Source organism: Gouania willdenowi, chromosome 6, assembly GCF_900634775.1.
Source record: "Gouania willdenowi chromosome 6, fGouWil2.1, whole genome shotgun sequence".
In the NCBI taxonomy this organism is placed as follows: Eukaryota; Metazoa; Chordata; class Actinopteri; order Blenniiformes; family Gobiesocidae; genus Gouania; species Gouania willdenowi.
The window spans coordinates 6,052,235-6,069,674 of record NC_041049.1 but is presented as its reverse complement, the minus strand read 5'-3'; positions in this window follow the sequence as shown (position 1 = coordinate 6,069,674).

Genomic DNA, 17,440 nt, shown 5'->3' with positions numbered 1-17,440 from the left:
ATGGAAGTTTAATGAAAGAGCAGTTCTACGTTAGACTGTCAACATGCGTGGTTCAATATTATTGTTTAGATCAGTTTAAAGCTAAAGCAACATTTCAGAAAGTCTAGTACAAAGTACGCTAAGGTTTGCCTTAACCTCTCTGAGCAGGAGTGTTGCTCATTGTAATGGACTTTGACCCTTTGCAGATGCTTTCATTTACATTTAAATAACAGATTAATTTCGATCACAGAAGCAGTTCTGTCCTTGCCAAATTGTCTCCTAATAGACCAATTTGAGATCTTACCCGAGCGCTGCTTTTTAAGATCGGCCCTAAGGTCACAGTAACCAAACTACAAGCATGGTAAATGGCAAACATGACTACATACTGACTCAAGGTGCTTTAAATACTAAAAACAGCTTCACAGTTCACTAATCTCAACCAATGGAAATACAGAGACAAGAGACAAGTTTAGTTACTCTGACCTTTCACTGCAAATTCTCACATTTGTCAAGTTAAAATGTCCATCCCATTCATCCATCTTCAGGGTCACACTGGGTGCTGGGGGGGTACACCCTAGACATTGTCCCTGTCCATCGCAGACAGACAAACAATCACTCACATTCACTCCTACGGGCAACCTAACAGTCATGTTTTTGGATTGTGGGAGAAGCCGGAGAACTTGGAGAAAACCCATCACGGGGAGAACATGCAAACTCCACACAGAAAGGACCCAAGTGCCCATCCCAAGGCTTGAACCCAGGACCTTCTTGCTGTGAGGCGGACGTGCTATCGACCAAGGTCTATTGCCAGAAGTATTGCTAGGTTTGGTGGTTTCACGCTTTTTTGGTTGTATATAAAAACATTCAGGAATGTTTGGCTTTTTTCTACAATTTTGGTGGAGAAAAACTATTGGCTTTGACTGTTCACCATTTATATCTGTTAATATTTTCATACACGCAAACCAGTTTTACTTTTGAGAGCAAAGTTATTCAACTTAAGAGACTAGCTGAAGTATAGTGTTATGACCCTTCTTCCTCGATCTCGTCTCCAACTCTCCAGGCCATGTTTGTGGTTTTAATTGGGGAATTTTAAGTCCTAAGTTATATTTTTGGAAGTTCTAGTACGAGCCTCTGTTTTTGTCACCTACTTCGAGTCAGTTTGTGACAATAGTCTGGGTATAAGTTATGAACATTTACTACGATCTGACGAAGACGTATAGAAGCCTAATCAAACTAAGGCTTATACAATAAAATCTAGATTAATGAAGGATGTTTTATCGACACTTCAATTTAAAACACATTAGTTGGAAATTACATTTTTGCATAGATGACCCTTTTTTTCCCACATCATGTGTACATATTTTGGATCATAAAGAAATAACGTCCTTCTTTCAGAGCATAATGACAACTTGTCTCCAAATGATAAAAGCAAAAGATTGAAATGCTTGTGCAGTCTTACAATAACTTACACTGTGACACAGTATGACTTATGTCTTTGTGGAAGTAAACGAGAGCTCCAATATGAAAGTCAGCACCTGTTTTATCCTATTAGATTTAAGTGTGCAGTCTGTTCTGCTCATTTCAATCATTTTTATGGAAGCAATTTGTTTTAGTGGGAAAACATGTCTAATCTTATCTGAGGATGGCTCTCAAATGTTTTCATTCTCAGGATAGAGATACAGGTTTAAGGACACCAGATGATCTTTTCTCTCAGTTACCTGTGGATGTTGTTAGATTTTATTTCACTGATACAATCAAGCTTTTAAAGAGACCGACAGTGTAGTTTGCATTTTATTTGAGCCAATCTGTGCTGATTAAATCAGACAATATGTGAAAACTCTGTTTATAATAACATTAGCAAGGGGACAGATCCAAGCCTGTTTCCTCAGAGCACTGAAACCTGTCTACACTATTGGACAAATGGACAGTTGTCTGTCAATTGGGCGACATGTAATGGCTGTTAAACGAAATCAGTTAAAAACATGCTTAGCAGCTGCGATGCTGCACAAACAAAGAAAATACGACCCTAGGGGAAGTAAAGTGAGCAATAAACTGTGGCTCCCTGGAGCCGTTGTTGAGCTACAACCTTTCCACCACCCTCCCCAGGCTCTGGTCCCGACCTGCTGAGCATCAATATTTAACACACCACACCATCACTGGACCTATGGCCATAACACAGGCAGACATACATTCACAGAGGCATATTAGGAAAAACGTGCACGTTTCCACGCACATAAAAGTACATGATGGTAGTGAAAGGTCACGGCGAGGCGCGCCATTGATCCCTTCCAACCAAGTCAGCTTTACAACAGTGAAACGGCTTTAAAATGTTTCTACTCATTTTAAACAGGATGTTCTTTAAGAAAGCATTTCACAGTTTTTTAAAGCTCAAAACCAGAAGTATAAACTTTGACTTTCTGAAAACAAAACACCTGATTGGGACCCATTCAAATTGATGCTCACGATGACACGTGTCAACCCAAAGGAAAATAGTCCATCACCACTTTTGGTGTTGATCTGAAGTTTGAGAGTAAGTGCTTTGGAAGAGAAACGAATTTTTAAAACACTATTTCTTGGACAATGTGTGATGACTTTTGACTTTTTTTCACTTTCAGCATTATCACCAGGTTTGGTTCTTTGATATCAGTAGCTGCGTTTTCATTTCCCTTGGAAATAAAAATCGCAATAAAAACTGGTAATGGAAACACCTGAAATAATAACAAAGAAAAACACTCAAAAAAGTTCATACGCTTTCATGAGGATGTTTTTCAGACATTTTGATATTGAAATGTATTGCAAAAGCACTATGGAAACACTTTTGTGGTCACATGACCACGTAAAAACATGGTGTGGACAGAAAAAGAGACATGTATTAGCATTATACTTATTATTACTGCCACCACAGACAGCAAACGACAAAGGAATGCTGAGTGTTTGGCGAAGTCTCGCTCGATGAGATTTCATGAGAGTTACAAGGCTCCTGCCAAAAACAACCTTCAATGGAAACATGTTCAAAGCGTAATTATACTCTGTTGACATTTTAGAAATATTACTTAAAATTTTCAAAAAACTGTAATAGAAACACAGCGAGTTCTATCAACCATACAAGTACAAGCACATGTAAATTTTGGTTCACATTTGTGCAAGTACACTTTACTAGTGAAACAAAAGTGTCACTAGTAAGGCAAGGCAAGGCAAGTTTATTTGTATAGCGCATTTCATACAAAAGGCAACTCAATGTGCTTTACATGATAAAGCATTCAATTGTTTAAAATCAATAAGAACATTTAAAATCATCAGTAAAATCAACTAAAATCATCAACAAACACATGACATCAACAACATGACCAAAAATCTCTCTCTCAATCATACGCAGTAGAGAAAAAAGTGCCTTTAACTTTGATTTAAAAATGTTCACATTGGATGCTGACTTCAGCTCTGCTGGCAGTTTGTTCCACTTCTTTGCAGCATAGTACAAGTATGCCTTATATGCTAATAAGGGAGGCGGAGGAAAACCATTTTTTGGCTTTGCTAGTATGACTAGTTGAGTAGAAATAGTCTACTAGTACTACTAGTGAGATTTTGAGTGTATTAGTTTAGTAGTATGAGTAAACAAAAACTTTGTTTTATTAGTGAAGTGCAAATAGTAGATAGTTTTGTGTAACTAGTAGTACATGTACTCTTGCAATATGTTACTGGTAGAAGTTCTACTTTTGGTTCATTAGTAAAGTGTACTCGCCAACAATCCAAAATTTGACCTTTACTGTGGTTGATAACACTGATTTATGCTCAAATGACTTTCCATAAACTTTAGATCAAAACCAACAAGGATGACTGAGACATGTCCTTCTATTGAAATGACCTAATGACAGCATTCCGTAGAGTTTGAAATGCAGAATAGTGATGTTATCATGGGTGGGTATTCTCGCAAAAAGCATAGAAACCCCAACCTTTAGGATGGATGGATGGATGGATGGATGGATGGATGGATGGATGGATGGATGGATGGAATCTGATTTAGCATTAGCCTTAAATGAAAAGTACGTATTCTTGGCTGTGAATGTAAAAAAATAAACTTCTTCTCATTGTGAGATTTGACGTCTAAAGTGTTTAGACTGGCCTTTGGTAGCTGTACTGAGACTTCTCTTAACATCTAAAATAGTTGAACTGCAATGTTGCCAAAAAATGTGAATGAAAGAAAAACATTTTTGGCATGACCTTACCAAAAGTGAAACTCCCTTTTAATTTATTCATATATTTAATTATTTTTGGCATACTTTGTGAGTTAATCAATGCCAATATCTGTGTTTTCTCAATAAGCAGTTTTGATTTCCAAAAAGGTGATTCACAGAATTAGTTTCATGGTTTCCAGCAAAAAGTAAAAATAGCTCAGTGAAGTCCTGTCACACACTTCTTTCTAATCTTAATATTCCGCGACTAGCAGCTCATGCTTTAGATCTGCACTCAGTTAGGCGACACCCTGTCCCATCAAAGCAGCGTCACTCAGCTGCAGCTAAACTGCAAGTTAATGGCCCAGTTAAGAAAAAAGCAGCATCGGCTGTTTTTAGAAGCTGTCCGGAAAGCAACGGTGACAGGAGCCTTGTTTTTACCTCATTTCATCTCGTCTCAAACTCATGTCCTCATTATGTCAGCGCTGCGATGAAGCCGTAAATAAAAGGTGCGCGACCAGACAAACACAAGACTGAGGTAAAAAGACGAGCAACACAGACACACGCAGCGTCCCGTGGCTTTCCAATAACAAAGGCTTCAATCAGAGTACGGAGCTTCTAATTTGCCAGGGCTTGTCGAGCTGGCGCAATCACCCACACTTCAAATGCTACAGCTATGGAAGTATTTAGGCAGATGCATTAACATAGAGCCAAATACCCCAGGGTGCTGCTGTTTGAACATCTATGTGTTGGGGTTTTTGTTAGATTCCCATGCCACGGCTTGGTTGTTGTAAATCTCTGTGTTAACGCGCATGTCTTTGCACCGGTCTGATTTCCAATGTTTTCATTGCTTCACTAAGCTCCAGCAGATGTTTCTCTGCTTTTCTAAAGACCTTCTCAGCAGCCTTGGCGGAATATCAGAAAAACCTACTCATAATCCACTTTACCCACTAATCCGAGCTCGGTAGACCTGTTGGCTTGGTTTTTTTTTTTTTTTTTTAATACAACATTTGTTCTTTTTCCCTCTCGCTCTGTGCCTTTCACTCGGGGTCTGAGTGAGATCACTATCGAGGAAAACCAGCAGAATTAGTTTGCTTCAATAGACCAGGGGAGGGATCACGCTTGCTGCTTGATTTACTGATATTCAGAAGAGGAAGAATTGATCGGAGGTCTGCCTAGGCTTTGCAGGAGTGAGTTAAGGTTGTCCATTCCGCTATTGGCTCGCCCAGGCAATGGGGACTGGATTTAACAGGCGGACAAAAGCTTGAGACGGATATGATATGTCATCTGATGCTGTGGGACACAAGGGGGTATATTCACAAACAGCGTAAATAAAGGCCAAAAGGAACAGCCAGTGCTAGAGATGCATCGCAGACAGCCCACATCCAACAACCCTGAATGAATGACTGGAGGGAAGATTTATTTCAGGCGACTGGCAGTGGGACATCTGCAGGGAGAGAGAAAAAAATCAAGCTAACTGGTGCATTACAAACCTCGCATTCTCAGCGTACTTTCACTCTCAAGGCCTTAAAACGAGGTAAAATGTGGTTTTATTCTGACGTTAAAAACAGCCAATCTTTCTGTCGGGAGAAATGTCAAACAGATTAGAGCCATGCAGCAGATAGCCTGGCTCTGTCCAGTGATCACTAAACAGGAGGAGAAACAAGAAAAACAATTATGCTTTTCAAAAGAACTAAAGGATGATACCATCGCCGACATGCTTTTAGCAACCCAGAATGTGACTACTGACCAGGCCATGGAGACCATGACCTCCATCAGGTACCTACACAGATCAACAAGTATAGTTGTGTTTCACTGTTTAATCTTAGCTGCCTTATTGTTGTTCAGGTGGGTTTTTTTTTAATGCAGTTAGTGTCGCTTCTCCAGAGGTAGACAAAGTATTCACCTTTATCACTTCAGTGAAAGTACACTACTCCAATACAATTTAAAGTAGCTCAGTCAAAATATTAACTAGGTGAAATTACAATTAAATACATTAAAATCAACAACCTGATTCTCATCATCCATCCATCTTCCATCCATCTTCTCCCGCTTAGCCGTTTCCGGGTCGCGGGGGCAGCATCCTCAGTAGGGAGGCCCAGACTTCCCTCTCCCCGGCCACTTCCTCCAGCTCTTCCGGGGGGACCCCGAGACGTTCCCAGGCCAGCCGAGAGACATAGTCTCTCCAGCGTGTCCTGGGTCTTCCCCGGGGCCTCCTTCCGGAGGGACGTGCCCTGAACGCCTCACTAGGGAGGCGTTCAGGGGGCATCCTAATTAGGTTCCCGAGTCACCTCATCTGGCTCTTCTCGATGGCATAATTGCAAATAAAAAACAATGATGCACAATGTTTACAGTACTGTAGTACAACTGAAAAACACGGTGGTGTTTCATTAACTACCAGGTTTGTTTTCAATAAAACCACATCAAACCAACCAAATATGAAATATTTAACACTAAAGAACGATATACTGGAATGCAATGTTTAATGCTTATTTTACTTAGCTAATCATACATAATATTGCCAGGATTAATTTGCATTTTTTGAATTCAAAAACCTTAAACGTGAGCCTAAAATACGGCCATGGATGATCAGGAGTATCTTCATCCTTTTACGGTCCAAACAGCAATTACGCTATTAGACGTTACTCGCCTTCTCTCTCACATTGACGAGCATGACAAATGAAATGTTTGGTAGAATTAAGACAACCCCTATGAGGATCAACGGAAACTTTTTTGTATCAGAGCAAATATTTGTCTTTCAAATGCAGTGTAAAAGTAACACATATCCCCCAAAAATAATACTCAAGTAAAGCCAAACATATTATTTAAGACCCAGGCCTGCTGATTGGCTGAGTCACCTGATGACTTGCACCTTTGTTAACCAATCGCTTCTTTGGGTTCACCGATTTTTAGGTTTCTATAGGTTTCCTAGATTTTATACGAGAAGTTTGAAAGGCACAGAAAAATATACTAGAATTGAGCTTTTCTAAAATATAAGATAGAATATTAAAAGTTAAAGAAAGTGAAAGCTTGATTTTGTGAGAAGCAAATCCCTATCAGACAGAAATGTGAACTTTTTTTTAAAGGGGATTTGAATGTCATTAACAATCATTTATATTTAAATATGTCACCCTAAATTGACCTTTGTGGATATCTATCCTGTAGCAAAAACATTTAGGAAATTCCTAAATTTGCATGTTTACATGACTTGCCCTTATACCTTAAAAAGGTAGCCAGAAAAGTGTTTATTGTGGGTTTTTTTTTTTACGAAAACCACATGGAATTAGCCGGTCGTCCTTCCTCTCGCTCATTTGAGTGATGGCTCTGAAAAGGTCTCCGGTTCAACCAAATTATGCCTTCAGGCCTGAGCTTTTCTCTAAATTAAATAGAGTGAAATACCAAAACAAACACTCAGTGCTAGGAATTCAAGGCTTTAAATGCCAACATGTTCTGCACCTTGGACTCAATCTGCAGGTTTTCAGTTTGTACCTTGCTATTTCCTCACTTTGTCTCCTAGCAACGGGCACTTTGTCAGCCGTGTCAAACCATTCTGTCTGAGGTGGTACGACAAGGTGTGGGCCGCCAACAAGTCCTCAGTCGGCTGAGTTTGATCTCAGACATTTTAATCCTCATTAGAGATCAAAACTGGCCATGGCAGGGGTCGGCGCTGACTTCCTGCCAAGTGACGCACACTTACTGTTCCCTCTCGCTGAGAAGTTTAACAGTCACCAAGAGTCCAAGTTCGGTTCAGAGCTGCACCGTAAGCTCCCAATCGTGAATAACAAAAAAGACAAAAAAATAACTTCATACTGAGAAAGTCACCTGTTAATATAACAAGCCAGTTGTAATACATATAAAATGGAAAATAATTATTAGATTTTAGCAAAGGTATCCTTATCAAGTCTCAGCAGAAAAAAGTAACATCTTGGAGAGCAGAGCCTTTAATTTGGATTATTAACTAAATAAGTCTTTTTAAAAAATCATGTAAATTGTAATTTGATCAGATAAAGACAAAGGCCTCAGATCAATATATCATTTGCACAAAAGTTTGTTTTTACTTCCACTGTGTCAACATAGATTTTTTTAATGCTGGAAAATCATTCAATTTCTTTCTTTCATCACCTCAAACAGATGACTAGACTTATTACAACAATCAATAACCCTGATACATATCATAATCAACAACCCTGATATGTAAAGCTATAAGCACGATCGAGGTTCTCTGCATCCTTCACAGCAGACTGCTCCGGATGTCAAATACTAGAGTTGAGCCGGATACTCAACGCTACAACAGCGCTCCTCCCCTACATACACATACTTACTGACAGCTCGCTCTCTTTCCCCCGTCACTCAGGTTTGTGGGTCTTTTCCGTTAACGTTTAGGGTTTCTTCAACTTCAGATTTGTTTTTACTTCAGTTTGTACTTAGTGAGTAACACGTAGAGTTCTGGTAAATGTGTGTTTGTTCAGACGTGGTGCTTGGTAGAATGTGACTCGAGTTCTGTGTCTGCTTGTAGGACATTTTTTTCCTATTTCTTTTTTTAACCGTCAGCTGGCTCTAACAGTTATTTGTGTCCGACACTTTCTTGCTGTATTTCATAAAATAAAGGTAATAGTGGTATAAATATTACAAATGATTTAAGCTACACACACACACTCTCTCTCCCTCTTCCCTCTCTCTCTGCCGGTCGTCTGAGTTTTTTTTGTTTTTTTTAACACAGACAGACACACACACACACACGCACGCACACACACACCTGGTGTGGAAATAATAAATGAATAAAAATAAATAAATAAATAAATCACACTGATCATAAAAAAATGAAGTTAAACGATGAAAGTTATAGTATGAAAACGCTTGTTCAATACATTTTACTTCATAATTGCATCCATGTGTTGTATTCATTGTTGCAAAACTTATTCTGTAAATAGTTTGTACAAAACCATTGATCTAAAGCTGAATGCTGATGCTGTCCTGTAAATAGTTTTCTAATCAATAAATAAACAATAAATATAACAATTTCTGATCAACCCATGTCAATTGCATGCTTAAAATAAAATGCCGGCGAAAGCCTCGCCCATTTCAAGACAACCTGACCCACTTCCGGGTTAGGCTCCGCCCACCTTACACCCACCTTAGTACAGATACAGATAATTCGTATGGTTAACAGATACAGATAATGCTGTACTCTCTCATCCTGTCAAATACCTCTTAGTTTATCCGACTCTGTTGTTCTTCTGGTGCTTTTTCCACATTTTGTTTCCTGTTCAAAGAATCATTGTGTTCACCTCTCTGTCGACCCCCTTTTACGATGCTGTGTGTGTGCGTGTGTGTGTGTGTGTGTTTGCTTACGCATTTACCAAGACTAGTTTCCCCCAATAATGATTCTACACGAGCATTCAGGTGTACAGAATCTGACAATTATAAACAATCTCTTGATTAAATTGTCGGAAAAGCTAGGGCCATTGCATTGTGGGATGTGGCGTCCCGTAAACGGACGCTTAAAAGTGTTTTCACATAATTCTGATATCACAGGGAATACTGGGAACAAACAAGAAAAAAAAAACAATGTCAAGCCAATCACTGTAAGAATGAAGTAAAAACACTTCTATGAATTTGTCTACGGGACCGCACATCCCACAATGCAATGCTCCAAACCTTTTTGACAGTGTCAATAAGAGAGTGTTTACAGTGTTGATGAAACAAACCTCCAAGTGGCAATTTCAACCTTCTACATATCTTTTTTTTTTTTCAAGCAAATTATCTTCAATTTATTGATCTAAGAGGCTTACACTGTCTTGATCTGTAAAACATGTTAGTCTCCAGATTTTTTCAGACTAAATAGTGGTTGTACGGGTGCTTTAAGCATAAGTAGCAATTAAAAGATGACAGTACAAGGCATTTAAATGAATATAAGGTAGATATCAGCCTAATTCTGACGACAAGTTGAGGCTAAAGGAGAAACAAAGGAAACCAAAGGCATTGTGAGGTCAGAAATGGAGAAGATGTGACAAAAGTAACAATGGAGACAAAAAAGAATGGATCAGACTACAAGCTTCCACTGAATGGTAATTAAAGGGGAAAATGTCATTAATTAGCAAACAGGCCAGCTGTGGTGCTCTTTAAAGCTCTGCTTCCCAACATTAAATATAGATTACAGGACATGCAGAACACACACACACACACACACACACACACACACAGAAAGGCAAAATAACAGTGATGCACGGATCTAATTAGTGGGATTGATTTTCTATAACCCCAGTGGAGAGACAGCAATAGGACAGTGAGATTGTCCAAATGCCACTCCTCTGCAGGAATCCTCTCGCTCCGGGGTGAGAAAATGAAAGACAAACTGACAGAAGGAGTAGAAAATGAGAGAGGAGTGGGTGCATGGAGAAGGGGGAGATGGGCAGGCAGCTGTCTGTGGAGGGAAAAAAGCAGAGGGGTAATAAATAAAACCAAGAGGGAGATGGAGAGGTGGCCTTTACAATCAAAGTCGTTTGCTGGGAACGGGCATTGGAGTAACCGCTGAAGGGCTTGATATTAGTTTGCAGAAAAGTTAAAAGAAAAATGTTGGAGAATACCTTCGGAATAAAAAAAAGTTTACAAGATCCCGCAACGACGACTAAAAGTTATTTCAGATCCCTCTGTTCTCCACAAGAGAAATAATTGTGTTCTGCTATAAAACAGCCTGCTATTTACATGAGCATTATTGCATTCCCACTGAGCTCATGGAGCGAGCAGCGTTTGTCAGAGTTATTCTTAGTCAGAGCTTTACTGGTTCTGCTTAGATGCTTGTTAAATAAACCCCATCCCTGTGCTATCGGCTGTGAGGCTGTGGATGGTCAAACAAATCCATGCTGTGCCCATTGGCTGCACGGTTAGCTCAGAGACAGAGCTTGTGTTGGAGACTGATGACTGAGGCGTGTGTGTATCATTAGCACAGCATCACAATTCCTCCACCAACGTCTCTTTTTTCAATACAATTTCATATTTTTCACATGGAATAAAGACTTTTCCAACGAAAACCACAGATCGTGGATATTAAAAGATCTCTGACTACGACAACGACTTGTTTGCTGTGTTTATTTCAGGTACCATCCTGACCACACAGGAGATTATACTACAGCATGTGAACCAAACAGGTGCAGAAACAATCCTGTGTCCAGGTACACCTAATCTGTCACTGATAGTTAACGTTGGTGCAGATTGTCCAAGTACCTGCTGTCACACCTGTAGAAGGGCAGTGGAGTGGTGCAACTTATTATTGCACTAGTGCTGCAACTTCGAACAGGAACCTTTACACTCATATCTACTTTATGCCTAAAACCTTTACTACACAAGGACTTTATGCATAACCCCATACATATTTTACAGTATAGGCTGTATTTCTATATCCATTCATTGTAAAGATGCTGGAGACAACATTTTTTTTTATTAGATAACGACAGTCTCGGCATCATAGATCAATAAATCAAAGATCATTTGCTCAAGAAAGATAGAAAAGGTTGACATTTGCACTCAAAGGTTTGTGTTGATCCCTACTGTAAAAACGTTCTTATTGACATTGTTGGAAAAGTTTGGCGCATTGCATTGTGGGATGTGGAATTCCATTGACGGATGCATAGAAGTGTTTTTACTGATTGGCTTGACTCCATTTTTGTTGTAGTTTGTTCTCGTTATTCCCCGTGATGTCATCTCACTCAGTGAGATATTACATTTTGGCTGGATTTGGAACTTTATGCGTAAGCCCCGAAATAAACAACCAAAATTGTTTTGTGGCAACTTTCAGTGAAAACACCAGTCTATAAAAAGCCACGTTTTTCACGGTCTTACCGATTAGTACAGCCAACAACACGGCAATAGTTCACCATTTCCTCTCAAAATTCGGGATTTGCTCGTTTGTGTGCTGTTTGTAAACCGACTGCTTACCTCCAAAATGGCAACTTCCAGGTTGATGGCATGGTTGATGACGCGCCATGACAATATAAACAAGTGTTTACAGAGAATATCAAAACCAAATGCATTATTTTCAACCTTCTACATATTTTTTCATGTACATTATCTTCGATTTATTGATCTATGAAGCCTACACTATGTCGTCATTTAATAAGAAAAAAAAAAATGATTATCTCCAGCAGTTTTTACTTTTTTTGGAGAATTCCTTCCACTTTGAAGCTTAAAAACAGCTTAGGTTTCGATTTTTTATTTTTGATTGCATGACTAATGTCTCACACAGTGGAAAACCGCTGAATTTTACTGAAATCTACAACAGGCGCTTTTAGCACTTCCACAGAAGTCCACATATGGCCTATAGCAGTACGGCTAATGCTGCATTCAATACAACTTGGAAATTGGCATTTCAAAGTAAAAAATTCCAATCTCTGTAGAAAGACATTAAAGTTTGTGATTTGTGGCCTTGCAATTGACTTTTTCGAGTATAGGAGGTTGGAAAATCCAGAGTTTTGAGTTGCATTGAAGGCAGTTTGTCTCCTATTCTACACTTTTGCACTCCTAACCTGCTCCACGCCTCCGAAATATGATTTTCATTGAAATTCGGCAATAAAAATGTCAACATCAAAATTGCTTGGTGCTTTTTTTCCAGCTTTAGGTGAAATGTAACTGTGTTCAATGGGTGTATTATATCGCCTTAACTCAACAGTATTAATTAACACGCCACTTTCCAAAGATGCTTATTGATAAATTCTGGATCTACGCGATATTTGTATGAACCTTGATTTATCTTGATAAGCCAGTAAAACCTACTCACACACAAGCCGTGTGTATGAGCGTGAGTGAGTTGGCTGTAGCTCTCAGGCTATCAGAGTCTGGTGCACGATGGGAAAACAGGAGGCTTTTGTCTTATTTCATGGTTTACAGCACTCTTTCGCTGCTCTATCGATCCTTCCCCTCAATGGCTCCCACACACTTGGCCCCATCTCCATAGCACAACACAGTAATGTGTGCAAGTGCGTGGGAGGGGTACAACTCTTGCTTGTCCGTCTGCATGTTTTCTTCCATTCTTCACTCAGAAATAGTTTTTTTGCAAAGAACAGCAGAGGACACAGCAGTAGTTAGGCTCAAAGCCAAAAAGTAAGCACGGGCAAATTTTTACTTAATACAGAAAAAGTTTTGAGCTGCATCAGAGGTGAAGTTTATTCTAGGATAGCGAGAACTGACTCTGCCCATGAAGTCAGCAAGTGTCCTCTGGTTGATTTTATTTACTTATAATTCTATCTACAGCTACCAGGGTGAGATGATGGGTCACATGGACTAGAACAGTGATTCCCAAAGTTTTCACAGTACCGTACCCCTTCAGACATGTACCAGCTACTCCTGCACACTTAAAAAAACACAATTTACAATGTAGCCCTACAGTGAAATTAAGGAATAATAATAATAATAATAATAATAATAATAATAATAATAATAATAATAATAATAATAATAATAATAATAATAATAATAACTAGAATGTTTGTATTTCCTGAAGAAAATGCAAGTGAGGATCTAGATGCTGGCCCGCATCGCACTGCATTAGCTTAGCATTAGCTAGTGTTAGCATTAGATAGCATTAGCATTTTCTAGCGATAGCATTATCTAGCATTAACATTAGTTAGCATTATCCAGTATTAGCATTAGCTTAGAATTAACATTGACCTTGCATTAGCTTTAACTGAGCAATAACATTAGCCTAGCAATAGCATTAGCCTAGCATTAACATTAACCTAGCAATAGCAATAACCTAGCAATAACATCAACCTAGCAATAGCATTAACCTAGCATGAACTTTAACTTAGCAACAACATTAATCTAGTATTTGCATTAACCTAGCATTAGCTTTAACTTAGCAACAACATTAATCTAGTATTTGCATTAACCTAGCATTAGCATTAGCTGCTCTATTAATAATCTAGTTTCCAATGTTGTCACAGTGTTAATAATTTTCATTCATGTACCTCCAATGACAATTTGCGTACCCCGAGGGGTACCCGTACCCCACTTTGGGAACCTACGGACAAGAAGAAAAGCAGAATCATAGATGGAAATTTATTAGAAAAATGTGATAAATGCTGGAGAAAAAAAAATACAGGTGGAAAACCAAGAGCATCTGAAAATAAAAAATATGTGCAGAAAAGGTATTGAAATTTGATGAAGTGGCAGAAATGGGATTAATGCAGCAAAAATGCATTAAAAGGAGTAAAAATATGGCAAGTTTGGTGTAGCTGCAGAAAAAATTGTGAAAATAAGCAAAAATGGGTTTCTTCAAGGCATCTGGCAACCCCCTCCCAGTGTCTCGCGACTCCAAATAGGGTCCTGACCCCAAGGCTGAGAACCCCTGCTCTAAATTGTTAGCTGAGTTATATCACTATAAACTACATTTATTTCATGATAAAATAAATATTCATAACTTAAAACTTCTCACATGAACGAAAATATTGTTCAATCACTGCTTTATAAAACCAAAGTATTAGGATAAAAACAGCTTAAAAGGGGTTTGTTTAGCAGATGGTTAATTTGAGGTAAGAAGTGAAAAGTTTACCACCAAAAAGAACATGGCCTCTAAGCTCATTCAATAACCGCCACACACGTGTCACCGACACACCAAACCAGATCCTTCGAAACTTGATGTTGGAATTGACATTTTCTCTGAAACCCTTTTCTAATCAGGCTGATTTGATAAGAAATCTCATTCTCCCTCACGAGGACAAGCTGAGGGACCATCCGACAGATCTGACTCCACTTCATACTGCCTTGTCAATGCTATCTCCTATTGCTCATGGCAACCAGACAGGAAATAGAGCCTGGACATTTGGGGGGGGGGGGGGGGCAGGGCAGGTGCCTCCGTAACGTCAGGGCCCCGCAGGACCTTCTCCCAAAGGGGGTCTGTGAGACCTAAGCCGATCGATTCTTATCGACAAAAACGGTAATTACATTTCATTAGCTTTCAGCGCTAATCCACACAGCCCTGCTGAAGATACGAAGCCAGAGACAAAGTGAGAGTTAAAGGAGAGAAAAGTGACGAGTAAAGAAAGAGCAGGGACACAAAGACACGATAAAGACTAATCTTCATCAACCTACTCGTCACCCGGTTTAAAATGCTTCACGGTGTGCAAATTTTAGTCATCTTTCTGGCAAGCTAATGCTAATCGGTAAAGCTAAAAGGTTTCCAATCAGTTGTCCATAGAAAACAGCAAAGATGCATTTCTTGCATTGTTGCAGTTAAAAAATGTAAAAATTTAGCACTTTTGCTCTAACTTGAACTACACAACTGAATTCAGTAGTTTACACCAGTGCAGATTCTCAGCCTTTTAAGCCAACAACCCCCAAAATATAGGTTCCAGAGACCAGAGACCCCCACTGTAGCTGAAGGTGAACACAAACATGAACATTGAAGAACAGTCATGTGGAGACAGGACCATCTATAAGGGGGAATAAAGGGAAGAGATTTTTGGGGTCCATCCATAAAGTCAGTAAAATGATGGTCCATTGTTCTATGAATCTGTGATAACCACATTTATTTATTCATCTGAATAATATCCACTGTTATTCAGGAAGTTTAATATAATTTGCGCCATAGTATACAGTCGAGATGTAAAGATGTAAATCCTTGTTTTAATCAGAAATAAAATTGGTTAAAAGTGACCAAAAATTGTGAAAAATGTGGTGAAATGGGATTTTAAAAAACACAGAACTTGGTTAAAAGTTGCAAAATGTCGGTATTTGAATTCAAAATGTAGGGAAAATGAGTTTAAACTGGCAAATACATATATAAAATGTGGTGAAAAGGGGTTTAAAAGTGACACTAATGGGTCAACATATGCGACATCAGGTTGAAAAAGTAGTGGAAAGAGTTGATAAGTGACACAAATGTCTTAAATCCAGTGTCATTAATTTCAGTCTCATTATTAGAACAATTAGCTTAAACTGGCAAATAATGGGCATGACAATTCATGAATGTGGTTAAATTTGCCAAAATTAGCATGAAATATGATGAAAAGAGGGTAAAAGTGACAATAATAGGTCAACATATGCGACATCAGGTGGAAAAAAGTGGTGGAAAGGGTTTAGAAGTGCCAACATTGTCCTAAAAGTGGAAAAAAAATTGCAGAAAAAGCTTTGAAATTTGATGGAAAAGTGACAGAAATGGGAGTAATGTAGCAAAAATGCATTAAAAAGATCAAAAATATATATGGCAAGAAAAAGTAGTGAAAATAAATCAAAATATGGCAAGAAAATGGGTACAAATAAGTAAAAATGGGCTGAAATTGTAAAAAACAAAAAAATAGTTTCTTGAAGGCATCTGGCGACTCCCACCCTAACTGGTCCTGATTCCAAGGTTGAGAACACAATAATAGTTTCTTCTCTGAGCTGTGGACTAACAGCTAAAGCATCTTCTTAGTCATGAAACCACTTATTTTTAAACAACAGGTTAATTCCATCACCTCTTCATATGATCACTATAGAAACTAGAAATCTAAATATATACGTATGAGAGGCGAAAAGTAGAGCTATCTAAACACTTTTATGAAGAATGTCACGTACAACCTTTCGTTCAGTTAACACTGATAAAGTCGTCCTTATTGCTTGAGTTAACAAGTTGAAAAAGAAGACAAGTGTATAAATACAGGGTTTATTCAGGATGTAGAAAACTCTCTGTTCTAAGTAATAATTCATCCAGCACAAAACACTAATCCTCCAACCGTATGGACTCAACATATTCACTCCATCTTTTGCAAAAACTCAACATTCGATGTGACAAATTATGACAGTCAAGATGCTCACAAGTCGCTTTGAAGCCGAACTTGTAAATCTAATTTTAGACGGTCTCTTCTGAGCGTTGGCCGGTCATCAGACGAGAAAAACCATCTGCTTCTGCCTGCTGCCTTTAAAAAATCCACGACGCAGTTGAAGGTTATGGGCCGACGGGGAGCTGCAGCGGACCATTTAACTCAACTCCACTTAACCCTGCCGGACAAAAATTTCAACCGTGGCAAATTGAGTGATAATTTACCCCCATTTTCCCTCTTCTTTTCTTACAATCATTCTCCTTTTCTTTTCACCTCTCCTCTTCACCTTTTTTTAGCCCTGAAGAGCGTGTCAAAATGTTAATTTCCCTTGAATTACTTGCTATTACAGCTCAGATACAAGTAGTGAGAAAGACAAGAGTAATTTTTCTATAAAGGTGAAGTAGTCACGGAGCTGTGAGGGACTTTTTTCTCCCTTCAGGATTATTCTAGATAACAAAGTTCGCTCTTGCATTGATTGTTTTAACATCTGAAGGCAAA